The following is a 25,380-nucleotide window of genomic DNA, read 5'->3' as shown; positions in this document are numbered from 1 at the left end:
GGGAAGAAGAGAGAGAGAGAGAGATTACAGACTAAGCAGCGGAAACAGGGAAACGTGAGAGAGGAGGGTAATGGGAAAGAGGGGAAGAGAACACAGCATGTGAAGGGGATAGATGGAAAAGGCGAGCCCCCGGTGAGTGGCTGCAAAGGAACAACAGTAGAAACGGGTGAGGGTCGAACCGTGCCCTAGGCAACTATGAGAAAAGGACCCAACTTTAAGATGAACCCTGGTGAGGGACAGGACACAAGAACTCTGGAGCAATGGGATGAAGAGTTCCTCTGGATCCCACCCTGGGTCGTGACTCTAGGGGGGGGGGGGGGGGCAGGAGGTTACAAATAACAAGACTATAGATGGGGAGGAGGACCTCCCACCCCACCCCAGGCACAGGAATAAAATCCCCAAGGGGTGGATCGTAAACGAGTGCAACTGTAAGGGAAAACTGTGACCCACCATAGACCTCAATGAGGAGCTAACAGGGGGGCTAAGACGGAAGAGTCATGTTCCACCAGGTCCCGCCCCATAAACTGGATGAAGCCGCAAGAAGGGATGTGTAGTTTGGAGTGGCAGAATCTTCCCAATGCGGGGACACCTCCTATGCCACCCCACTTTAATCAACGACAGTCTCAATGACGAACTTTTTTTTGGCAACGAGTCCCACACTTATCCTACTAGGCTCTCAATCTTACTCTAGAGGGATGATGCTGGAGGTGTGGTTCCAACTTACTATTATGAGCAGTCCTTGGGCCAGGACCCTGGTCGGCCACTCCATCTGGCACACTATGTCTCTCTTACCACATCATCCATGGTGGCCGGTCTAGGACGTCTTTTGTCCTTCATCCCTTGGCCCTTACCCGACTCCCAGCCTTTATCGGCTTCCTTGTCAAACTGCTCCCGTTGATCCACGTTGGTCTCTTCAGCCCTGAGTCCGTCCCCTTGTTTCTTCCAGCGTCTGCCATAGGGGAACTCAGTAGAGATTTCTGGGACCCGAAACTGGTGCTCACTCCTATAATCATAGAGTGATCCCTTCTGACCTAACTTTCTGCACTTCCTTGCTTTCTCTCTCCAGCTTCCCACTGTAGGATCTTGGTATGTGTTTACCTTTTCTCTCACTTTTCGGTCCAATACAACTTGCGTCTTCTTCTCTTCCTTGTACACATTTGTCCACGTACTCCTCCTTCATTTTTGTCTTGAATTCAAACGACGTGGTACTTAGACCCGTCTCTTTGAAATTGGATATGTTACTCTTACATTTTATCCTTTTCCACTCTTCAACTGTGGAACCAATGCTTTCTTCTTTTTTTTAGATTTCTCCTTCTTCACTAACTGTACCTTCAACGTTTTTCCTCTCGTGTTTCTTACGTATTTCTCTCTCATCTACCAAACCTTGGTAAGATTCACGTTTTTCTCTCAGTTTGCACTTGGCTGTATTTTCCACACGTTCTCCAAAACTTGCTGCACCTTCACAACCGCGTCTTTCTCTCAGTTTGCACTTGGCTGTACTTTCCACACGTTCTTCAAAACTTGCTGCACCTTCACAACCACCTGCCACCTTTGAGGGCAGCTTGAGGGCCACCAATGCGCTACCCTTGGTTACACTCATGCTTTGTTTCCGTGCCTTTTCCTTCATTTGTTCTCTTCTTCTTCCATTGAGGGATATTCTCGATTTCTTTTGATCCTTCCACCCTAGCATGGTGGGTCCACTTTCTGTTACATATATGGTACTTCTAGTATACTTTCCCTCATACATTAACTCCATGACTAGATATCCTTCTACGTCGATGTCCTCCCCTGTATATGTCTCCAGGGATATGTTAGCCTCTTTCAATTCGTTTCCATATTTCTTAGTTAATATTTTATTCCAGTCACTCTTGCTTACCCCACTATGAGGCGATCCTGAATCTAATAACATATCTGTCATCACTCCTCCAATGCAGATGGTACACCCCTGGTTTACTTTACTTTGCTTTCGCTCTTTGTTGCTACTCACTTCTTCCTTGTAAACTTCTTCCCTATGTACTTTTCCTAACGAGGCCTGTGCATAATATTCATCCAACACCCTCAAGATGTCCTCATAAATATTACGGACTGTCCCTTTCATGAATGTTTTTTCCATTTTGTGGTACATTTTCCGCCCTCCAGTTCCTAGACTGTAAAGCAATACTTCAGCCTTTTCCTTAGGTACAAAGGTTACTGCCTCATCCTCAAGATCTGTAATGTATTTCTCAAAATATTCTTTCCATTCCCTCCATTCTGCAACGTTTTCATCATCTTTCTCCATAAACGGCACTAGTGGCCGAAAATTGTACTTCTGGCCCCACTCCATGTTGAATGCGCAACTGTCTTTTAGCAAACACGTGAAAATGTTTTATCCTCCTAATCAGAAAGATGGTGATATGGTGAGCTCTGTGGGACCCACTCGCGTCCCCAGGTCAGTCACAAGGGATGTGCTAAAGACCCTCTGGGATCCTACTTTAAAAGACACTCTCCAATTTCGCTTACTGTTTCATTTCTTGACTTTCCGTAATCCCTAAAACTGCTTTGCTCACGTCGTAAGTGGGTTTGGGACCCTTGAAAATCTTCTTTCACTTTTGAAAAGAGATACTTGTTCCTCTCACATCGAGCTGCTTCACAACTGTACTGATTCTGCCCCAAGATTTCCTTGCACAATCAACCCCTCAAGGTTTCCCAAGCTGCCACACTTCTCTTCCACTCTGAGGTTTTCTACTCGGAACCACGTGGGTTGCCACACCTCATCTATTCCTCTGAAATTTCCTCAAACCGTTTCCATGCGCTGTCAAAGTTCTGAAATTTTACTCACGCTGCTTCAACACGCTGCTGTGGTTAAGTTTACTTCCTAGAACCCTGAGGTTTTGTCACACTCCTGAAGTCTCCACACCCCAGTTAGAGATGCTGCCTTGGTTTTTAACTCTTCAACACTGCTGCAGTTATTTTACTTCACAGGGTCCTGATGTTTGCATCGTTCCCTCAGTTCCTTCAGAATCTCCTCACGCCACTAGCCAACGCTGCCTCATTTCTGAGATATCCTTGTGTTGCTTCTACATGCCATTTAGAATAAGTTCACCACACAGAACCCTGTAGATTTGCCTCACTCCCTATGTTCCTTTGCGCTCACCTCACTCCAACTTCTACGCGCTGCCACTGATCCAGACTCAGGTGGCTTCAGAGGGGGGGGGGGGGAAGAAAACTCCCCACTCAGATCGTCTTCAGTGGTTTAAGCCGCTCACTATGCTGCCACCTAAACTTCATTCACAGGAACAGTGGCTCGCTACACACACTGTTTCACTGGTTTTATTATTTTATTTCCCACCTTTTTCTTCACACTGCTGCCATGCACTACCTCTTTACAGTGTCATGAGGCTTCGGCACCAAAGGTTACGCTCCACGCGTCTCTCAGTATTTCAGAGGCTCAAAACAATAATGCAGTCCAGCCTGGGTCCCCCACGGTTAATCTCCTTCACCCAAACGAATGCGTGAATCCTACTGGATTCCCAGAGACTTTCCATTACACACCTCCTTCAATTCTGGGAGTCAGGGGCAAGCATCTTCCCAACGCTGTCATTAACTCATGCCTCGAATAATTTTTCGCTCACCTCAAATCAGTTCCTTTTGCGATGCTTCAAATGCGACTTTAATACACGCTCCGCTCCTTTCAATTGTCGCTCACCACAAAACAGTTCCTTTTGCGTTACTTCAAATGCGACTTTAATACACGCACCGCTCACTTCACCTCACGCAGCTTCAAGGTCTCACAACATAGACCTACGCAGTTCTACGGCAAATGGAGAACTATGCCTTACTTCATTGTCTCCTGCTACTTCGCACCACTGGCTCCGGTATCACTGTGCGCAGAGCGCCGCACGTCACTTTCTCTGAGGAGTGTCTACCGCTTGATAGATTGCGACAGGAGAGGGTAGATTCTACTCACTGACGCCGTCCTTGCCTTCGCACTCCGCCTTTGCCCTCCTGTGCCCGGCGTGACACTCGATTTGCACACTATCGTGATGGGAGACATAGTGCTTCTGAGTCCTACTTCTCACCCCCGATGGCAGAACCGGAACTTCCTGTCAACGACTCGACGGTTCCTCGGGGCAAGACTCTCTGTCTTGTCACACACTGAATTCCCTTCTACGCAGACAGCATGACAGCCTTCCGCTCCACAGAGGGGACTTATTACGGTGCCAAGAGACGCCCCTTCAAAGCCAGAAACGGAACGCTTTCGCTACAAGTCGTCCGCTTCTTTCAACAACGTCTGCTTCGTGCACAGTCTCCCTTTCATTACCAGCAAACTGCTGTGCCGACTCTTCAATCACCTCCGGGTAAGTCTTCCTTTTCACGATTTTCCTCCGCCCAAGCATAAATCTGTCCAGGGGAGAGACACCAGCTGACCCTGGCTCAGCTCCACGTCCTCGTCGCCAAAGAATGTAGTAATAAAGCACTACTCGACGTGAGTTCCAAAGTAATTTTATTGTAGTACGATAATACAGGTGCTCCCAGCTTGGCGGCAGTCTCTCACATCAACATTCTATCCTGCGCTCCCAGAGGCAGAGCGGACTGTACCAAGAGGAGAGAGGAGGGAGGGGTGTGATACGGGGAAGTCATGGCTGGTGAGGTTACAACACCTTCCAAGGAGAGTGTTGTACTGATAAGTTGTCAGATAGTATCTTGGACTGAGACTCAAATTCGTTAAGTGTATTACAGTTCCAGCAAGGGTGCAAAAACAAACCAACTGTAGATTATTTCTCAATGCTTTAGGGTGGTGGCTCTCAAGCAAACTATTTCTGTCTGTGGGTTTTCTGTAATTGGTGGTTTTGAGAACATCATTCTGTAGTGATATCAGGAGGTCTAGAAAACGAATGTTTTCTTGTGAACTGAAGCCGTTGAATTTCAGAAAGGGATCATGGGTATTGATCTAATTGAAAAAGGCTCCACATTGTTCCTCATCACCTTGCCAGAACATGATGATATCGTCAATATAACGACGCCAGACCAGGATGTTGGTCCTGTATGGATTGTTCTCTCTCAAGATACATTTTTCCTCGAAGTCGGCCATATGCAAACCTGCCAGGCTCGGGGCATAGGTGCTTCCCATGCCGGTGCCTTGGATTTGATGGTACAGTTGTCTCTGTAAGGCAAAAAAGTTCTCTTTGAGAGCTAGAGTCACAGTCACAAATAAATGCAATGGGGGTTTCATATGGCCTTGGGTCAACATTCTGTAAGGCATATTCTAGAACTGTAAGTATCGAGTCCTAAGGAATATTCGTATAAAGCGCCTCTACGTCCACAGTCACTAAATACTTAATTGATGCTGCAAAATTTTCAATCAGGTTAAAAACCTCTGTGGTGTCCCTGAGGTATGTAGATGTTTTCATCACTAGGGGGCGCAGATAAAAGTCACAGAACTTGCTGAGTGGTTCCAGCAAAGAATTGATGTCGGACACAATCTGGCGTCCCAGTGGCGGTGTCGCCCCCTTATGGAGCTTAGCAGTAGAGTGTAGAAATAAGGGGTACGAGGGTCATCATTGGTAAGAAAAGCCGCCTCTTGGGTAGAAATCCATCCTTCCATCTCAGCCTCAGATATGAGACTTCCGATTATGGTGGACAGACGGGCTGTTGGATCTTTATCTATCGGCCGATTGTACTTTGTATCTGATAGTTGGCGGTGACATTCAGCATCGTACAATATACGTACATATAATGACAATAGTCCCTCCTTTGTCAGCAGGCTTCAAAATGATGGTCTGATCCTCTGTGATGGTTTTGTGTACGTTCCTCTCTTCTCTGGACATGTTGTCGTAGGGATGTGTGTAGGTAGTGTCACATCTTTCAAAATCGCCTGTTCAAAAGTAAATACCTCATGTGGTGTCATGGCAGCGGTTGGTGTGAATTCAACTTTTTTTTTTAGACCAGTACCGGTAATAGGGGTCTCAGGTTTGTCTCGAAAAAATGCCTTGAGTCTTCCTTTGTGAAATAGTTGATGGAGTTCTTGAGGAAGTCTGAAGGTGTCCTCCTTGGGGGTCGGGACAACACCAAGGCCCTTCTCCAAGAGCTTTGATTCATCCTTGGTCATGGGCCGGGACGAATATTTACCCACTCGGGTTTCGTTGTCTTGCTCCTCAGAACCATCTGTTTCTGTGTCTTGCCAGTGGACGTTCTTGGGTCCGCCTCTTCTTCTGCCTCTTCCTCTGCCCTCCCTCTGTTGTAAAAAGGGGGGGGGGGAATTGTTGGTATTGAGGCATTTGGGGACAATGTCCAGGTGGTACGTTCCACATTGGATGCGGTCCCATCCACTGTCCAGGGTACATTGGTGGTTGAAAGGAGTGTGGTGGGATTCCTTGAAACAAAGGTGAAGGGTGTTGTCTAAGGCCTCCTCTGTGTATAATTCCTATTTTCATGACTGGAATCACTACTAGTGGACCCTGATCTGATGGACTTGTCACTGCCCTCATCAGATGTATTGTTATAACTCTGAAAGACGTAGTCCTCTTTAATGTAAGGGTACATTTTACCTTGGTCAAAGTGTTTAATATCTTTTTGGAGTTTTGAAATTTTCTGTTTGGTTAGATACTCCTTATGATCATCCATTTCTTCATTTATTTCAGCGAGTCGTGATTTAAATGAAGAAATGGAGATGCCTGCTTTAAACACATTCTCCGCTAGGGTAATCTGGATCAGAAGCTCATCTGAGAAGCGCTTGGCTGTGTTGATAATCAACACAAGCCAACTGGTGTGCATTTCCATGCAATTTTAGCCCATTCACGATGAAAGGTCAAAGCGTCTAAGAAGATTCTGGGGGACAGTGTGACTAAAATCCATATGGGGCTATATTGGCCCTCAGACATTCCGTCATTACTATCCCATGCAGAGCTGTCTTAATCTGTAGATTCCTCAGGGTTTGTAGGGATTTCCAGTCCTCATTCCGGCTACCTGATGCGACACTGCCAGCACCTGAAAGAAGGGGTGATACTGATGGAGCAAGGATTCGCATGTAAAGCGCCTTGCTCACACTCATGAACCTCGCCTAACTCGTAATAATACTAATTCAACCAGTCCGTCATTTATCTTGTCCCTTTACCCAACACGCGGGTGTCCCTAGGATGCTTGCCTATGTGTCTATTCATCATAACCAAGCTTGCGTACTACAGAATCGCTGCTTCGCAGAAATCCAGTCTGCGCATGCGTCGGTCATACCCACGTGATGTGACGCACTCGTAGTTCTGGAGGGAATAGTCGCTCATGCGCAGTACTGCTAAATATGGCCGCTTGTCTTTAACCATGCTCTCTGCTTGCTCATGCTGCTTTGCACATCTCTCTATTTCTGCCTAATCCTTAACTGCTTTAGATATTATAAAGTAAGGGATGTAGAATAGTTGGTCATGGTATACAGTGTATTCATTTTTTCTGTGTTTCTAATTTGTTTTTGCTTACTTTTCATGTACCACGTATCCATGGGCCTGGGCGAGGGGAGAAACTCCATCTTTGAAACCAATTCTGACCCTATCACGTGATGAGGGAAACCCAATTGCGCAGAAGCAAGACCAAGCCAGCTGGTTTCGGAAGCTGAGATGCGCCTGGGAAAGTCTTACGTGAACCCGGAGAAGAACTCGGCTGTTCCTAAAAAGATACAATTGTATAATTTTATGTGTATTCTATTGTTTTACACCTTTCTCAAATCATAGGAACTGGAATGTAAGGGGTGGGTACGGAAAATGTAATACACAGAATTTTAGGTGGTGACAATGACCTAACCACCTACTTTGACCAATCCTAAGTGGGGATCCTGTCACTTGCAACATTTGTGGGTGGTCTGGGGACCCGTAAAGGGTATAACTAGCCTAGTTTTAGCTAGAGAAATTGTCCGACTTGTCCGAGTAGCAGACCTGTCACCGACCCTACGAACTCTATAGGTACTTGATACAGAGGGCTGCGGAGCAGTCTGTCCGTTAATTTCCACAAGCTCCAAGGGGTGGAAATAGTCCTAAGTGCTGGCGAAGCACTTTGCTGGGAGATTCGAAACCCAATCGGGGTTACTGGCTGATTCCGTGCAGAGAGGGGTAGCGCAGGCGTTGCATCCGAAGCTGCAGGTGTTGGTCGTGCCCTTTGGTGAGCCCAGTCCTGACCCAAATCCAGAGGGGTATCCTGTCCTGATTGTCCATGAGCTGTACTTGCTCGCCTACTGGCAGTCTGAATCCTTGAGGGTCCTTGTCCCTGTCTTCTTCCCAAGCTAACCCGTGGCCAGTGTTGGTTTTCGTTTCCCGTCCTAGGTAAATATAAACTGTGGGTGTTCGTCTACCTATACTCTCCTTTCCTCCTCTTTTAATAAAGCGCACTTGCCTGTGAGATTTTCCTATCACATACTGAAACTAGTTTACATGCTTTGTTATTAGTTATGTTCCACTTCTTCCCCTACTTGTAGGATTTTATTGAAGTAACTACTTATTCAGCGTGTTCCAATTTTCCCCTTCCTTTAGTTCTTGCGCCTTGAAGATTAGCAAAGTTAGCATAAGGTTAGGAATTAGCTTACATTTAGTAGTGCACTTATTAGGTCATCCTCATAGTACCTGCATTAGTCTAAGCCCAAACTGATTAGCATGTTCCCTGTTTCCCTTACCCTGTAGTTTTCCCTAGCACTAAATGGTGCTTGCTCTTATTCATAGTTACATGGTGGTTTTGCTTTTAATTATTGATGTATTAATCTGTATCTGCCTCATACTCATGGTATCACCATTCTAAAATTTCTTCATATAACGTTTTGAAAACTCTTCAGGTGTCTGTGGTCCTTTTAACTATTAAATGTTATTAAATGTACAAGGCATAGCTAGATTCTTATTGCATGTCCTCTGATAGCTCCTGATCCATCAGGAGAAATGTGCCTGTGGTAAGTCAGGTACATTGGTAGTAGTGGTAAGAAAACCACCCCTTGAATTACTGATAGTAGCGTGTAAACTCACCCGATTCATGAAAATTCACTGTCATTATGTGCACGCCTAGGGCCCAGTGCGTGTAAAATGCAGATTTTCAACATTTGGTAATGAGTAGAAAATCATGATTTTAATAAAGGCACAGAGGCTAATATTATGCACTATACCTTTATTACCACTCAGGCAGCAGCAACAAAAAAACATAGAATTAGAACCCAAAACACATTCTAGAACTCTGAACATGTATAATCTCATAGAACCTGCAGCCATCATGCCTGAGCAGCAACAAAAGAGGAAGATGGCTGCAGGTTCTATGAGATTATACATGTTCAGAGTTCTAGAATGTGTTTTGGGTTCTAATTCTATGTTTTTTTGTTGCTGCTGCCTGAGTGGTAATAAAGGTATAGTGCATAATATTGGCCTCCGGGCCTTGATGTAAAATTGGTAAACCTGTGAGTCGGGTGACCTGCGTGCTCTATCAATGCCCTTAGTATTTCTGCCTCTATGACATCATCAAAGCTGAGGCCTGGATTGTCCATGTTGTAAGTGTATCTGAATGGAACCCACTAAGGAATGTCTAATGGGCACTAACAGGTGAGAAAAAGTGAATCTAGAAGAAGAAAATAGAAAATAGTGTCCCACGGCTGCTTGCCGTACTCATTAGTAACACATTACAAAAGGGAGGAACAGGGAGCAATTATAGGAAAAAGAGAAGGTCCAGTACCAGTGCTCCCAAGATTAAATGTCAACACAATGGATGGCAGCTGTTCCTAAACAAGAGAACATTCTGCAACGTTTTCTAGTTGAGATAAGATGTGTCTAGAGCTAGAGTTAGTGATAGGGAACTTCCTCCTTTTGAAATTGGTAGACCTCTTTGAGAGCTAGAGAGGCACAGTCACAAATAAATGTGATGGGGGTTTCATATGGCCATGGGTCAACACTCTGCAAGGCATGTTCTAGAACTGCAAGTGTCGAGTCCTAGGGAATATTTGTATAAAGCGACTCTATGTCCAGAGTCACTAGATAGTTAATTAATGCTGGTTCTGCAAAATTTTCAATCAGGTTCAAAAGCTCTGTGGTGTCCCTGAGGTATGTAGGTGTTTTAGTCATTAGGGGGCGCAGATAAAAATCACAGAACTTGCTGAGTGGTTCCAGAAAAGAATCAATGCCGGACACAACTGGGCGTCCCAGTGGCGGTGTCGTCCCCTTATGGATCTTAGGTAGACGTATTTGACATTACATTTGGGTATGGTGGGAGTACAAGGCGTGTTTCCGTGACTCCCACAGTTTTATATTCACTTTCAAGGTCCTGGCGAAGCGCACTGCGGATCCACTAGGGACCCACTTGATGCGAAAACGTGTTGACCCTATTGCACCTTCACATCACTTGACCGAACTGAGAGCAGTGGGAACATACCTATCCCTACTACATATTTGTTTCTAGGATAGGCTCCAGTACTCTTTGATTTTAATTTATTTTCCGGACCTTAGAATAAAATTGGGTCAGGGTTCCGGCGAGGTAATTTTATTTTGACTCACACACTTTTTCACGAGGCCCACACACCCACAGGCACACCTGCGGCACCTCCTATAAAATACTCAGACATAGAGCCCTCTCGCGGGGCCCGTGGGGGACTGCAGCGGCACCCCCATGAGGAGCAACGCCCGATGATGAAGCATGACACCCGTAAGGGTGTCTGAGGGTACCAATTTCAAAAGGAGGAATTCCCCTATCTCTATTTCAATCCCACTGACTCTAGCCTAGACACATCTTACCTCAACTAGAAAAAGTTGCAGAATTTTCTCTTGTTTAGGAACATCCATTGTGTTGATCCCTAATCAAGACAGCCAGGCACCTCATTGAATAGACACCAGGGGTGCAGTACCACGGACCGTCACTAGGCGTCCATTATCACATCATCCAGGCTAATCGATAGACACCAGGGGTGCAGTACCACTTACCGTCACTAGAGATCCATTATCACATCATCCAGGCTCATCGATAGACACCAGGGGTGCAGTACCAAGGACCGTCACTAGGGGTCCGTAATCACATCAGCCAGGCACCACATTGTAACATACATGGACGGGGGTAGCAGGGTCGAGGCTGCTACAGGTCCTGTTCCAGTCAGACTCCACGCTGTATGTGGACAGCGTATGACTGAAGCAAGATAAAGATTAGTAAAATGGGCCTGCCTGTTTTATTTTATTGTTTTGTCTTCAACGACGCCTTCAAACAGGGTTTACCAGAAATCGGGGGTGAAAGAATCTGAATGAACATCCGGCTACCCACAATGCATTGCAAATATATACCCGACCTAAAACAGAATGCATTTCTTGTTAATTAGAGTTTATTCTATTACTTTGATGCATAACATACACGTGCTTTTCCCTCCAACATATAGTGTCAAACCCGGACAGTTACCCGCCCTAACATTCATAAATGTCTTAATTATAGCAGAGTGAAGTATACAATGTAAGGTGCATACTTATTTATCCTTCTTCTTGTAATTCAGCCAAAAACTTGTTTTTACTAAAATGTTCTCTTACATGTGTATAGACACCCATAGATTTGGACAAGAGTGGGCAAAGGAAACCTGGAAAATCAGGAGTTGGTCTGGATGGGTAAAATGAGAAATCTTGATGGAAAACCACCAAAGATAGCCTGATGCGCTCCTTTGAGAATGGTTAAATGTACAGCACCCAAATATAAGGGACTGCTTAAAATGTAAACCTGACAAATAATTTTAAATAAAGTATATTTTTACAAAAAAAAAAAAAAGTCTGAAATTAAGGAGGTGCAATTTTTGGAAGATCTTTGCAAATACGAAGATCTCATTCTACAGTTATATAAGTGACCATATGTTCGAGGTCCTGTGGAACATGTCCTCTATAGTTTTATCCTCCTGTGCTACATTACTTTCAGGTATAAAGTATGCAGGGGCGGGCAGTTTCTCAGCAGAACACATCGCTGGAGTTGCCGTCAGTATGATGAGTCATACTGTAAATTTGAAGCATCAGTGGTGTTGCCAGGAGGGCGTCACTTTTTATAAATGAGGCTCTAAGTCTTTGGGCCTTATTATAAAGCGATCTTTTTATAGCCTAAGGTGGATTCTAAGGTTATAACGCGCTATCTCCGTGATAGGTGTGTGCGATAGACGGCGATGAAAAATATGCCCTGAGCGTGATTTGAGAAATTCATTGCACTCCCTTGCTAATATGCCCCCAAGTTCGTGTAACCAATCGTTCGTAAATTTCACGGACTGCCGGTATTTGGGCCTTTTGTCTTTTATCCTTGAGGATTTCTTTCAAGGGCGCCTTTTGTCCCCAATTTTGGGGATGGCAGCAAGCTGTGCTCTTCTCTTTTGAACACACGAGGCTGCAGCAGCCCCTCCCCCACCTCGCTCAGTCTGTGCAAAGACCCATTGTCATTCTGACTGTGGATGATAATCACATAAAGAAGGACAATGGGCCAAAGGCGGAGTGAAGCACCTGCTATATCTGCTTAAGTGCGGGTGTCACAGGGTCAGGTAATTATACTAATATACTAATCTATACTACTAATATAAAGAGAGAACTGTGTCCTTTGAGCCAGGTAAACTCGAAAAGTACACCACCAATTGCAATACCCAATACAACGTTGGAAAGGGCAGTTGCGGCAGAAGGACATAGGCTAGGCAGACGCCCACCATATACATTTAAAAAGTAAAAGTACCGTGCCAGCAAAGTAGTCCCTTGTGGGCGTGTCTGTGTTGTGCTGTGGGCTTGTGCTGGGGGGGGCGTGACAAATGCTGGGGGCGTGTGGTACGCTCCGCCCTTCGGGCTGGACTGTTCCCATGAGGCACAGGGTCAAGGCTGATTTGCATATGGCCATGTCTGAACTGGGGTGGTGTGGAGTGCAAAAAAACAATGGATTTAGGCCCAGATCTCTGTACTGGGGTGAATGTATGACATTGTTCTGCATTCTGTCCATCAACAGTTGTTTTTGCATTTGTCACCCCGAGCGGGATGGGTATGATGAGACGTGAATATCCAGAAATTGGTGAAAGAAATAGCTAGGCAGTTTGACCTGGAATGTTTCCATGAGGCACAGGGTCTGTTTCCATGAGGCACAGGGTCAAGGCAGATTTGCTCATGGCTGTGTCTGAACTTGGGGGGGCGCGTGGAGTGCAAAAAAAATGATGGATTAGGCCAAGATCTCTCTATTGGGGTGAATTTATGGCATTGTTCTGCATTCTGTCCATCAACTGTTGTTTTTACATTCTGCCCTTCCTGCCATGTCTCATGTTGTGTGCTGGGCGTGTGCGGGGCGCGCGTTGTGTCAAATATTTCATTGTTTTTTCTTCCCAGGTTCTGTACATTCCAGCTCCGCGTGTCCACCCTGCTCCCTTTAAATGCCCCTGCACCCCATAATCAAAACCCACCCTTAACCCTTAAAATACACCAACACCCTTAAACACTAACCCATCTTAACCCTATAAATATACCCTGTACCCCAAGACCCAAACCTATACCTAAATCCTAAAAATACCCCAAAAACCAAACCTACCCCTGAACCCTAAAATACCCCTGTACCCCATAACCCAAACCTAGCCCTGAACCCTTAAAATGCCCCTGTACCACAATACCAAAACCTACCCCTGAACCCTAAAAATACCCCTGCACCCCAAACCCAAACCTAGCCCTGAACCATAAAAATAACCCTGTACCCCAAAACCCAAACCTACCCCTGAACCCTAAAATACCCCTGTACCCCAAAACCCAAACCTAGCCCTGAAACCTAAATATACCCCTGTACCCCAAAACCCAAACCTAGCCCTGAACCCCTAAAATACCCCTGTACCCCAAAACCCAAAACTACCCCTGAACCCTAAAAATACCCCTATACCCCACAACCCAAACCTAGCCCTGAACCCTAAAAATATGCCTGTACCCCAAAACCCATACCTATCCCTAAACGCTAAAACTACCCCTGTACCCCATAACCCAAAACTATATCTGAACCCTTAAAATACCCAAACACCCCAAAACATATACATCAGTACCCCAAAAACATACACCCCTATACCCATACTTACCTTATCCAAACATTAAAAATATAATATGCTTTTACCATTCATGCATTTACAATGAATTTCATTGTAAATGTATGCGTGGTTAAAGCATATAAAATGTAATGCCATGCGTTATAATGGCATTGCGTAGTCATGGTACTTTCATAATGAAAGTATGCAGAGTGATGGTCTGCGGAAAGAAAGTTGCAGAATAATGGGTGTTTACCCTCCCCCGGTAAGTACATTGGTGTCACGGCGGCCCACATCTCCAGCAACATACTCATATTTTTTCACCACCGATTTGAAAAATGCACAGTTTCTCTCATTGACGGCCAGCACCGACATACACTTTTAGACACACCTCCCGCCACAAGTTCTAGAATTGCAAACTTTAGAGCTGGGGAGCTACGTTCGAATCTCTGCATCAGGTCAACATCCTGTGATTCCAGGCAAATTGCTTTGTCTCCCCGTGCCTACCACAAATTAATGTGTTCTTCTGTAATGTAAATTGTGCTCATGCCATGTTGTCGAGTTCGCGCTATATAATATTGCAAGGAAAAATAAAGTAGGGAAACTCGAGTTCACACACTACTGAATGCGCACTCTTAAGTGCATCAGCAGTGCACTGTGAATCGGAGCGTTTCACAGGCCTGTCACAGATAAGAAATACTATCAAAACGAAATCCTACAAAACAATATACTACTGGCCGGCAGCAATTCATACCCGGACAACGTCGGGACGGGCTGCTAGTCTATACTACTATTATAAAGCGAGAACTGTGTCCTTTGAGCAAGGTAAACTCGAAAAGTACACCACCAATCGCAACACCCAATACAGCGTTGGAAAGGGCAGTTGCAGCAGAAGGACATAGGCTAGGCAGACGCCCACCATATACATTTAAAAAGTAAAAGAACCGTGCCAGCAAAGTAGTCCCCTGTGGGCGTGTCTGTGTTGTGCTGTGGGCTTGTGCTGGGGGGGGGGGGGGTGACAAATGCTGGGGGCGTGTGGTATGTTCCGCCCTTCGGGCTGGACTGTTCCCATGAGGCACAGGGTCAAGGCTGATTTGCATATGGCCATGTCTGGGGTGGTGTGGAGTGCAAAAAAACTATGGATTTAGGCCCAGATCTCTGTACTGGGGTGAATGTATGACATTGTTCTGCATTCTGTCCATCAACTGTTGTTTTTGCATTTGTCACCCCGAGTGGGATGGGTATGCTGAGACGTGAGTCCCATGCTCTCCACACCACTGGACTCAAGCTAACCTGGCTGAAGACAGCTGATAGCCAGAAATTGGTGAAAGAAATGGCTTGACAGTTCGACTTGGAATGCTTCCACAAGGCACAGGGTCCAGGCATACTTGCTCATGGTTGTGTCTGAACTGCGGGTGCGTGGAGTGCAAAAAAAATGATGGATTAGGCCGAGATCTTTCTATTGGGGTGAATTAACGGCATTGTTCGGCATGCTGTCCATCAACTGTTGTTTTTACATTCTGCCCTTGTTGCTATGTCTCAGATTGTGTGCTGGGGGTGTGGGCGTGCGCGGGGCGCGTTGTGTCAAATATTTCATTGTTTTTTCTGCCCAGGTTCTGTACATTCCAGCTCCGCATGTCCACCTTGCTCCCTTTAAATACCCCTGCACCCCATAATCAAAACCCACCCTTACTCCTTAAAATACCCCAACACCCACACTATAAATATACCGTGTACCCCAAAACCCAAACCTATAACTAAATCCTACAAATACCCCAAAAACCAAACCTACCCCTGAACCCTAAAATACCCCTGTACCACAAAACCCAAACCTACCCCTGAACCCTAAAAATACCCCTGCACCCCAAAAGACGAACCTAGCCCTGAACTATAAAAATAACCCTGTACCCCAAAACCCAAACCTACCTCTGAACCCTAAAATACCCCTGTACCCCAAAACCCAAACCTAGCCCTGAACCCTAAATATACCCCTGTACCCCAAAACCCAAAACTACCCCAGAACCCTAAAAATACCCCTATACCCCAAAACCCAAACCTAGCCCTGAACCCTAAAAATACGCCTGTACCCCAAAACCCATACCTATCCCTAAACGCTAAAACTACCCCTGTACCCCATAACCCAAAACTATATCTGAATCCTTAAAATACCCAAACACCCCAAAACATATACCTCAGTACCCCAAAAACATACACCCCTATACCCATACTTACCTTATCCAAACATTAAAAATAAAACACGCTTTTACCATTCATGCATTTACAACGAATTTCGTTGTAAATGTATGCGTGGTTAAAGAATATAAAATGTAATGCCATGCGTTATAATGGCATTGCGGAGTCATGGTACTTTCATATTGAAAGTTTGCAGAGTGATGGTCTGCGGAAAGAAAGTTGCGGAATAATGGGTGTTTACCCTCCTCCGGTAAGTACATTGGTGGCACGGCGGCCCCCATCTCCAGCAACATACTCATATTTTTTCTCCACTGATTTGAAAAATGCACAGTTTCTCTCATTGATGGCCAGCACCGACATACACTTTTAGACACACCTTCCACCACAAGTTCTAGAATTGCGAACTTTAGAGCTGGGGAGCTACGTTCGAATCTCGGCATCAGGTCAACATCCTGTGATTCCAGGCAAATTGCTTTGTCTCCCCGTGCCTACCACAAATTAATGTGTTCTTCTGTAATGTAAATTGTGCTCATGCCATGTTGTCGAGTTCGCGCTATAGAATATTGCAAGGAAAAATAAAGTAGGGAAACTCGAGTGCACACACTACTGAATGCGCACTCTTAAGTGCATCAGCAGTGCACTGTGAATCGGAGGGTTTCACAGGCCTGTCAGAGATAAGAAATGCTATCAAAACGAAATCGTGCAAAACAATATACACCTGGCCGGCAGCAATTCATACCTGGACAACGTCGGGACGGGCTGCTAGTCTATACTACTATTATAAAGAGAGAACTGTGTCCGTTGAGTCAGGTAAACTCGAAGAGTACACCACCAATCGCAACACCCAATACAGCGTTGGAAAGGGCAGTTGCAGCAGAAGGACATAGGCTAGGCAGACGCCCACCATATACATTTAAAAAGTAAAAGAACCGTGCCAACAAAGTAGTCCCTTGTGGGCGTGTCTGTGTTGTGCTGTGGGCTTGTGCTGGGGGGGCGTGACAAATGCTGGGGGCGTGTGGTACGTTCCGCCCTTCGGGCTGGACTGTTCCCATGAGGCACAGGGTCAAGGCTGATTTGCATATGGCCATGTCTCAACTGGGGTGGTGTGGATTGCAAAAAAACGATGTATTTAGGCCCAGATCTCTGTACTGGGGTGAATGTATGACATTGTTCTGCATTCTGTCCATCTACTGTTGTTTTTGCATTTGTCACCCCGAGTGGGATTGGTATGCTGAGACGTGAGTCCCATGCTCTCCACACGACTGGAGTCAAGCTATCCTGGCTGAAAACAGCTGATAGCCAGAAATTGGTGAAAGAAATGGTTTGGCAGTTTGACCAGGAATGTTTCCAAGAGGCACAGGGTCAAGGCAGACTTGATCATGGCTGTGTCTGAACTGGTGGGGTGTGGAGTGCAAATAATGATGGATTAGGCCAAGATCTCTCTATTGGGGTGAATATATGGCATTGTTCTGCATTATGTCCATCAACTGTTGTTTTTACAATTTGCCATTCATGCCATGTCTCATATTGTGTGCTGGCGGTGTGGGCGTGCGCGAGGCGCGTGTTGTGTCATATATTTCATTGTTTTTTCTTCCCAGGTTCTGTACATTCCAGCTCCGTGTGTCCACCCTGCTCCCTTTAAATACCCCTGCACCCCATAATCAAAACCCACCCTTACTCCTTAAAATACCCCAACACCCTTAAACACTAACCCATCTTAACCCTATAAATATACCCTGTACCCCAAAACCCAAACCTATACCTAAATCCTAAAAATACCCCAAAAACCAAACCTACCCCTGAACCCTAAAATACCCCTGTACCCCATAACCCAAACCTAGCCCTGAACCCTTAAAATACCCCTGTACCACAAAACCCAAACCTACCCCTGAACCCTAAAAATACCCCTGCACCCCAAAACCCAAACCTAGCCCTGAACCATAAAAATAACCCTGTACCCCAAAACCCAAACCTACCTCTGAACCCTAAAATACCCCTGTACCCCAAAACCCAAACCTAGCCCTGAACCCTAAATATACCCCTGTACCCCAAAACCCAAACCTAGCCCTGAACCCCTAAAATACCCCTGTACCCCAAAACCCAAAACTACCCCTGAACCCTAAAAATACCCCTATACCCCAAAACCCAAACCTAGCCCTGAACCCTAAAAATACGCCTGTCCCCCAAAACCCATACCGATCCCTAAACGCTAAAACTACCCTGTACCCCATAACCCAAAACTATATCTGAACCCTTAAAATACCCAAACACCCCAAAACATATACCTCAGTACCCCAAAAACATACACCCCTATACCCATACTTACCTGATCCAAACATTAAAAATAAAATATGCTTTTACCATTTATGCATTTACAACAAATTTCGTGGTTAAAGCATATAAAATATAATGCCATGCGTTATAATGGCATTGCGGAGTCATGGTACTTTCATAATGAAAGTATGCAGTGTGATGGTCTGCGGAAAGAAAGTTGCGGAATAAAGGGTGTTTACCCTCCTCCGGTAAGTACATTGGTGGCACGGCGGCCCACATCTCCAGCAACATACTCATATTTTTTCACCACCGATTTGAAAAATGCACAGGTCTCTCTCATTGATGGCCAGCACCGACATACACTTTTAGACACACCTCCCGCCACAAGTTCTAGAATTGCGAACTTTAGCGCTGGTGAGCTACGTTTGAATCTCGGCATCAGGTCAACATCCTGTGATTCCAGGCTTTGTCTCCCCTTGCCTACCACAAATTAATGTGTTCTTCTGTAACGTAAATTGTGCTCATGCCATGTTGTCGAGTTTGCGATATATAATATTGCAAGGAAAAATAAAGTAAGGAAACTCGAGTTCACACACTACTGAATGCGCACTCTTATGTGCATCAGCAGTGCACGGTGAATCGGAGCGTTTCACAGGCCTGTCACAGATAAGAACTGCTATCAAAACGAAATCCTACAAAACGATATACTACTGGCCGGCAGCAATTCATACCCGGACAACGTCGGGACGGGCTGCTAGTAATCACATAAAGAAGGACAATGGGCCAAAGGCGTAGTGAAGCACCTGCTATATCTGCTTAAGTGGGGGTGTCACAGGGTCAGATAAAAGTGTTTCTTGGCCCTTTATTTATTTATTTTATTTAAGTTATTTTATTTAATGACATTTTTTATAGGGCGAACCCTACCCAAAGGTGGCAGAGCGCTTCACAATAGAACCAAGGGGCATGTTGACAATGTATGTATTTAATGCTTATTAAGCGCGGCTGTCACCCGATAAGGGTATCCTGGCGCTGAGACCGTGTCTAACCATCAGGTGAGGTGTATTACATTGCTCTTGGGAACAGATGGGTCTTAAGATCCCTTTTGAAAGAGGGCAGATCTTGGCTACTCCTAAATAACAGAGGTAAAGTATTCCATAATGTGGCGGCCGTGAAACCAAAAGCACGGCCGCCCATCCTCACTCTATTAATCCTGGGAATCCTCACCAGGAATGCCGAGGAGGATCTCAAAGATCTGGCAGCTTGATACCAAGAAAAAAGATTTTTGAGTGGTATTGGTCCTAGTCCATGCAGAGCCCTAAATACAAGGCATAAAGCCTTGAAGGCAATCCTCTGCTGGACCGGTAGCCAATGCAGATCGGCTAGTGCTGCAGATGAAGAAGCAGATCGTGGTCGAGATAGAGCCAATTTAGCAGCCATGTTTTGGATCCTCTGCAACTTTAGGATCAGGATCTTAGGAGCTCCCAGAAGTAGTGCGTTGCAGTAGTCTAACCTACTGAGGATAGAACTCTGCACTACCTCTGCTCTGGCTCCCCGGGGAAGTATTGGTAGGATCTTACGTAGGGCACGAAGCAGGCCCATGCAGGTCGCTGCAGTCCTATTTACAGAGGCATCGAGCTGTAAATTGGGTTCGAACAGAACTCCTAAATTACGAGCCGATTCTGCGGCTTCCACCGAGCCCGGAATAGAGGTTGGCCAAAAGTCATCCAGTAGCGCGCGAGGGAGACGGTCTAGGGAACAATGGAGTACTTCCGTTTTCGACCCATTAAATTGGAGTGAGTTAGGTCGCAGCCATTCTGCTGTAGCCGACATACAGCGGTGAAAGGTGTCCCTCGAAACTATCTCGGTGCCCTCAAATGAAAAAATCAGTTGAGTGTCATCGGCATAATTGATGACAGATATGCCAAATGACTTGATCAGGTCTACCAGGGGTCGGAGATATAAGTTAAAAAGGATCGGGCTGACCGCCGACCCTTGGGGCACACCTTGATTCACCTGTCGTGTGGCTGATCGGAAAAATGGTAACGCCACAGCTTGTTGTCTGTTGCAGAGATAAGATGTTAGCCAACTTGGGGCCAGACCGTTTACTCCCACGCTTTGAAGACGGCCCAGAAGAACCGCATGGTCCACCGAGTCGAAAGCAGCCGACATGTCAAGCAGCACTAAAAATGCGGACTTACCCCTGTCGACACGTGTTCATAGATCGTCCAACACGGTAATCAATGAGGTCTCGGTGCCGTGGGCCGGTCTGAAGCCAAATTGGGCTGCATCCAGACAGGAATTTGTTTCCAGGAAGTTGGACAAGGCTCTCGTGACCCACCTCTCGAGAATTTTTATCGCAAATGGTAAAAGCGAGATTGGTCTATAGTTGGCCGAGCATAGAGGGTCTAGAGAAGCCTTTTTTAGCAATGGAGTTACTATTGCCAACTTCCAACTGTCTGGGACTGACGCTGTAGTCAATGACTGGCAGCAGATGGAATGGAGTGGAGGAAACAACTCATCTTGGAATGCCTTCCAGATCTTATTAGGCATTGGATCAAGTGGTGAACCTGAGGATACGCCATTGGCCAGGACACAGAATTCCTCTAACGAGGGAATAGGAAAACAAGACATCTGAGAGGAATTTACCTTGTTGTTATCCCATACGGGTACCGAGTGGCAGGGGGATTCCAAGGGGAGGGATAAAGACGGCGAAGACTGTCCAGGTACTGAAAGTACTTTCAGAATGGTCCTAATTTTCTCCTCAAACGCGAGGGCCAAAGAATCACAAAGTTCCTGGGAAGCCGGAATGGCTGGTACTGTACAGGACGGGTTAGATAGATTGTTAACCAGCTTGAATAAAGTCTGCGATTTATTAGAGGCCTTCGCCAAGGTGTCTTCTAAGAACTTTGCTTTCGCGCTTCTTAGCTGGGTCTTATATACCTGTAGGGCCGCTTTATATGCTGCCCTATCCAACTCCTTATACCCTCTCCTCCAGGTACGCTCCGCCTGTTTGCAACGGAGCTTGTGCTGTCCAAGATCATCAGTGAACCAAGCGTTGGCTCCTCTAGGTCTGTCCCTCACCCTTCGCAAAGGGGCCAACTCATCCAAAGATGTCAAGATATGCTGGCAAAGGACAGCATAGCTCTTGTCCACACTATCCTCCACCAGAAAAGTCCTGGGCAATAGAGTGGGTCAAATCGGCTCCCTAAGAAGCCGAGACCATTGTCGATTAAACTTAGTGCCCCCTGGGTAACTTGATTTCAACGAAGCGGGCAAAACAATAGACATATTGATCAATGAATGATCGGTCCAGCACTGATCCACGACCTCTTTCACTACAACCCGTTCCTTCTCAGCAAATACCAGGTCTAAAGTGTGCCCCTTGGCATGAGTGTGTGACAAGACCAGCTGTGTAAGTTGAATATTGCTACACGCTTGGCAAAGTTCCCTATAGGCCAGATCTTGAGGGCCAGCGGGCCAGAGATTAAAATCACTCAATACAGAAAATTTAGTATGGGAGTTTGAAAGGTCATAGATCAAATCGACCAATGACTGAAGGGCTGTTGTGGTCGAAGAGGGAGGTCTGTAGCATAGAAGGCCTGCTATCAAGGTACCGCCCTGGGCCGTGATAGAGAAGCCCATGAGCTGGAACCCTAACACCTCTTTTACCACCAGTTCCGAAAGGGTGATTGAGTCTCTGAAAATGTAACCTACTCCGCCCCCCATACCAGAAGCTCGGGGAGTGTGTCTTATGAGGTAGCCCGGTAGGCAAGCCCAACCTAGTTCCATCCCACAGTCCGCCAAAGCCCAAGTTTCATTCACAAATAATATGTCCAAATGTGAAGACTCTATTAGAAGAGCAATCTCAGCATAATGCTTGACGAGAGAGCGAACATTCGGCAGGCCACAGGAAAGAATCCTATGAGAAGATGAAATAGACAAACATTGCATACCATCCGCAGTAAGGCATGCAGGATCATAAGAGTCTTCACTAGGATCTGTCACATGAGAGGTAGCAAGCACGCCGGGAGCACCGGGGACGCGAACGAGCGCAAACGGGCTTACCTCTGGCGCACCACCGGCACGTCTACGGCGCGTCCGCTGCGCGCACCCGCTGCGCGCCTACTTGCCCATATCTATTTATAGTATAACGCCGCGCGGGCTTCCGGCTGCTAGAGCCTCTAGACCCGACCAATATGGCGCCTGAGAGTGGCCCAAGCGTCAACACCCACCCACGATGGCGGACGGAGCACCACGACCTTACTACTTAAGTCCCGCAAAATGCGAGTGAGGACACAATTATTGTGCAGGTAAGCCTAACTATGCCCCTAGTTGCTGTAGTGACAAGCGACTGAAGATTAGGCAAGGAAAACAACAGCGCGATTGCAAGCAGCGCAATTTAAAAGCAATATGCCCAGGGATATACAAATAGGGTTAAAATCTGTCCAGCAATGCGCGCGATGGAAGAAAGGTCTGTAGAGCGTGTTGAGAGAGCAGCTTAAATAAGCTCTCCAATGCGCGGGCTTCCGGCTGCTAGAGCCTCTAGACCCGACCAATATGGCGCCTGAGAGTGGCCCAAGCGTCAACACCCACCCAAGATGGAGGACGGAGCACCACGACCCTACTACTTAAGTCCCGCAAAATGCAAGTGAGGACACAATTATTGTGCAGGTAAGCCTAACTATGCCACTAGTTGCTGTAGTGACAAGCGACTGAAGATTAGGCAAGGAACACAACAGCGCGATTGCAAGCAGCGCAATTTAAAAGCAATATGCCCAGGGATATACAAATAGGGTTAAAATCTGTCCAGCAATGCGCACGATGGAAGAAAGGTTTGTAGAGCGTGTTGAGAGATCAGCTTAAATAAGCTCTCCAATGCGCGGGCTTCCGGCTGCTAGAGCCTCTAGACCCGACCAATATGGCGCCTGAGACTGGCCCAAGCGTCAACACCCACCCAAGATGGCGGACGGAGCACCACGACCCTACTACTTAAGTCCCGCAAAATGCGAGTGAGGACACAATTATTGTGCAGGTAAGCCTAACTATGCCCCTAGTTGCTGTAGTGACAAGCGACTGAAGATTAGGCAAGGAAAACAACAGCGCGATTGCAAGCAGCGCAATTTAAAAGCAATATGCCCAGGGATATACAAATAGGGTAAAATCTATCCAGCAATGCGTGCAATGGAAGAAAGGTCGCAGCGCTAATATTATCGCCGCTTTATAGCCTGTTTTCGGGCGAAAAGCGGCGATAATATTTTCGCATTATCAACAAGGACACGCTAGAGCGTGCATCCTTGCATTAGCGCCCCTTGTCAGCACGCGTCACATCGCATCGCTAATGAGATGCAAAGGAGGTGTGCCTGACAACACTCCCTTGGGAAAAATCACTAACCCAGCTTCGTCATATTAACAACGAGGGTTAGCGATATTTAAAATCACATTAAGTATGCCTTATCGCAGGAATTTAACGTCTGTTAAATTCCTGACTAAGGCAAACCTAACATGGGGGGTGGATTGGCTAAGACCACAGGCCCTATCACCAAGGATATCGCCATTTTCCATGGAACGTCGCTGGAAAACCAGCGGTATTCCATGGAAAACATTGCTATCACTGGAATAATTATTGCCATTGCGCTATGCGTTGTTAAGACAGTGCTAGCATGGCTATAATGATCTGTGATAGCCGGGATTGAAAATCCTCACGCCAAGAGCGGCCAGCGGTAATTATCGCTGCCGCTTATTGCTATGTCCCCAAAAACTTTCTGACTTTGATCTGTGGCTCTCAGCTCAGCATAAGACAGAATAACAAATAAACACAGCAGCAAAATGCAGCTGTGGAAGGGGGCTAGAAGGTGACAAAGTAGCCAAAAGCAGGGACAGAAAGTGAAGTGTACAGTTGTCTCAACCTAATATAAACTTATTTTGACGTCAACTTGCGTTGTTTGTCTATTTACTTACTTATGTACTATTGTGCGACCTCCTCTGATGTGTCTGTAAAACGTACCTTCTTTCCTGAACTTTTGTCCTGAATTTTTACCTACTGTCCTGAATTTTGTCCTGAATTTGTACACTCACTGTTCTAAATTTGTCCCTATGCCAGTTGGTCACCCTAGTGTAGGTTACGTTGCGCCTGTTAAAATGTTTTAAACCATCAAAGATTTTCTTACAATCAGGTTGTCGGAGACGCACTTTAACCATCAAAGACTTCCTTACAAGCAGGTTGTCGCAGAAGAAACTATCACAGGACTGGAGGCTTCGGATTATGCTTCTCTATCTTTTCTTTGCTACTCACAGCAGCCAATGAAAATCGTTTTGAATGCAAATAAAACTACATTTCCCATGATGCTCGTAATACATCACATCATGTACAGCCCTATAAGAGCCACTGCATCCTGTTTCTGCTCCTCTTTCTTTGCTGCTCATGCAGTAAGTTAAGTGCTCAGAACACTATATTGTGATGTATGTCTCATTTGACTGTTAAATTGCCTTGGACAATATTGCAATTATGTTTGCGCTTATATCGCGCTAGGTTGAATAATTGTGTTCAGTCTGTGCGCAATTATGTATTCCTTTCAGGTTGCGCTTGTTGCCATATGTTTACCCACTTTAGCGCTTGCTGGTGCTATCGGTATCAACCTGCGGGCGTGTTGAAGGGCTCCGCTCCAGCTGGGAGCCCTTTAGTCAAATGCAAATTCTTGATGAAAGGGTTTCAATGGTTTTGCATTTCACTCGTGAGGAACATCTAGTAACGACTAGTGGAACTGCAGCTTGATGTAAGAATAATTTCAATGCTTTGAATTTGACTCATGAGGGACATCTAGTAACAACTAGGTGAACTGCAGCTCTTTGTAGAATTATTTTGATATTGGACACTATAATATTCACTGTCCACTGCTAATCTCGTCCCATAATGCTTTGCAGGGCCTTTGATTGGGATTGTTTTTTTGCCA

Source organism: Lissotriton vulgaris, chromosome 1_1 (genome assembly GCF_964263255.1).
Source record: "Lissotriton vulgaris chromosome 1_1, aLisVul1.2, whole genome shotgun sequence".
Classification (NCBI taxonomy): Eukaryota; Metazoa; Chordata; class Amphibia; order Caudata; family Salamandridae; genus Lissotriton; species Lissotriton vulgaris.
This window is presented reverse-complemented; position numbering follows the sequence as displayed.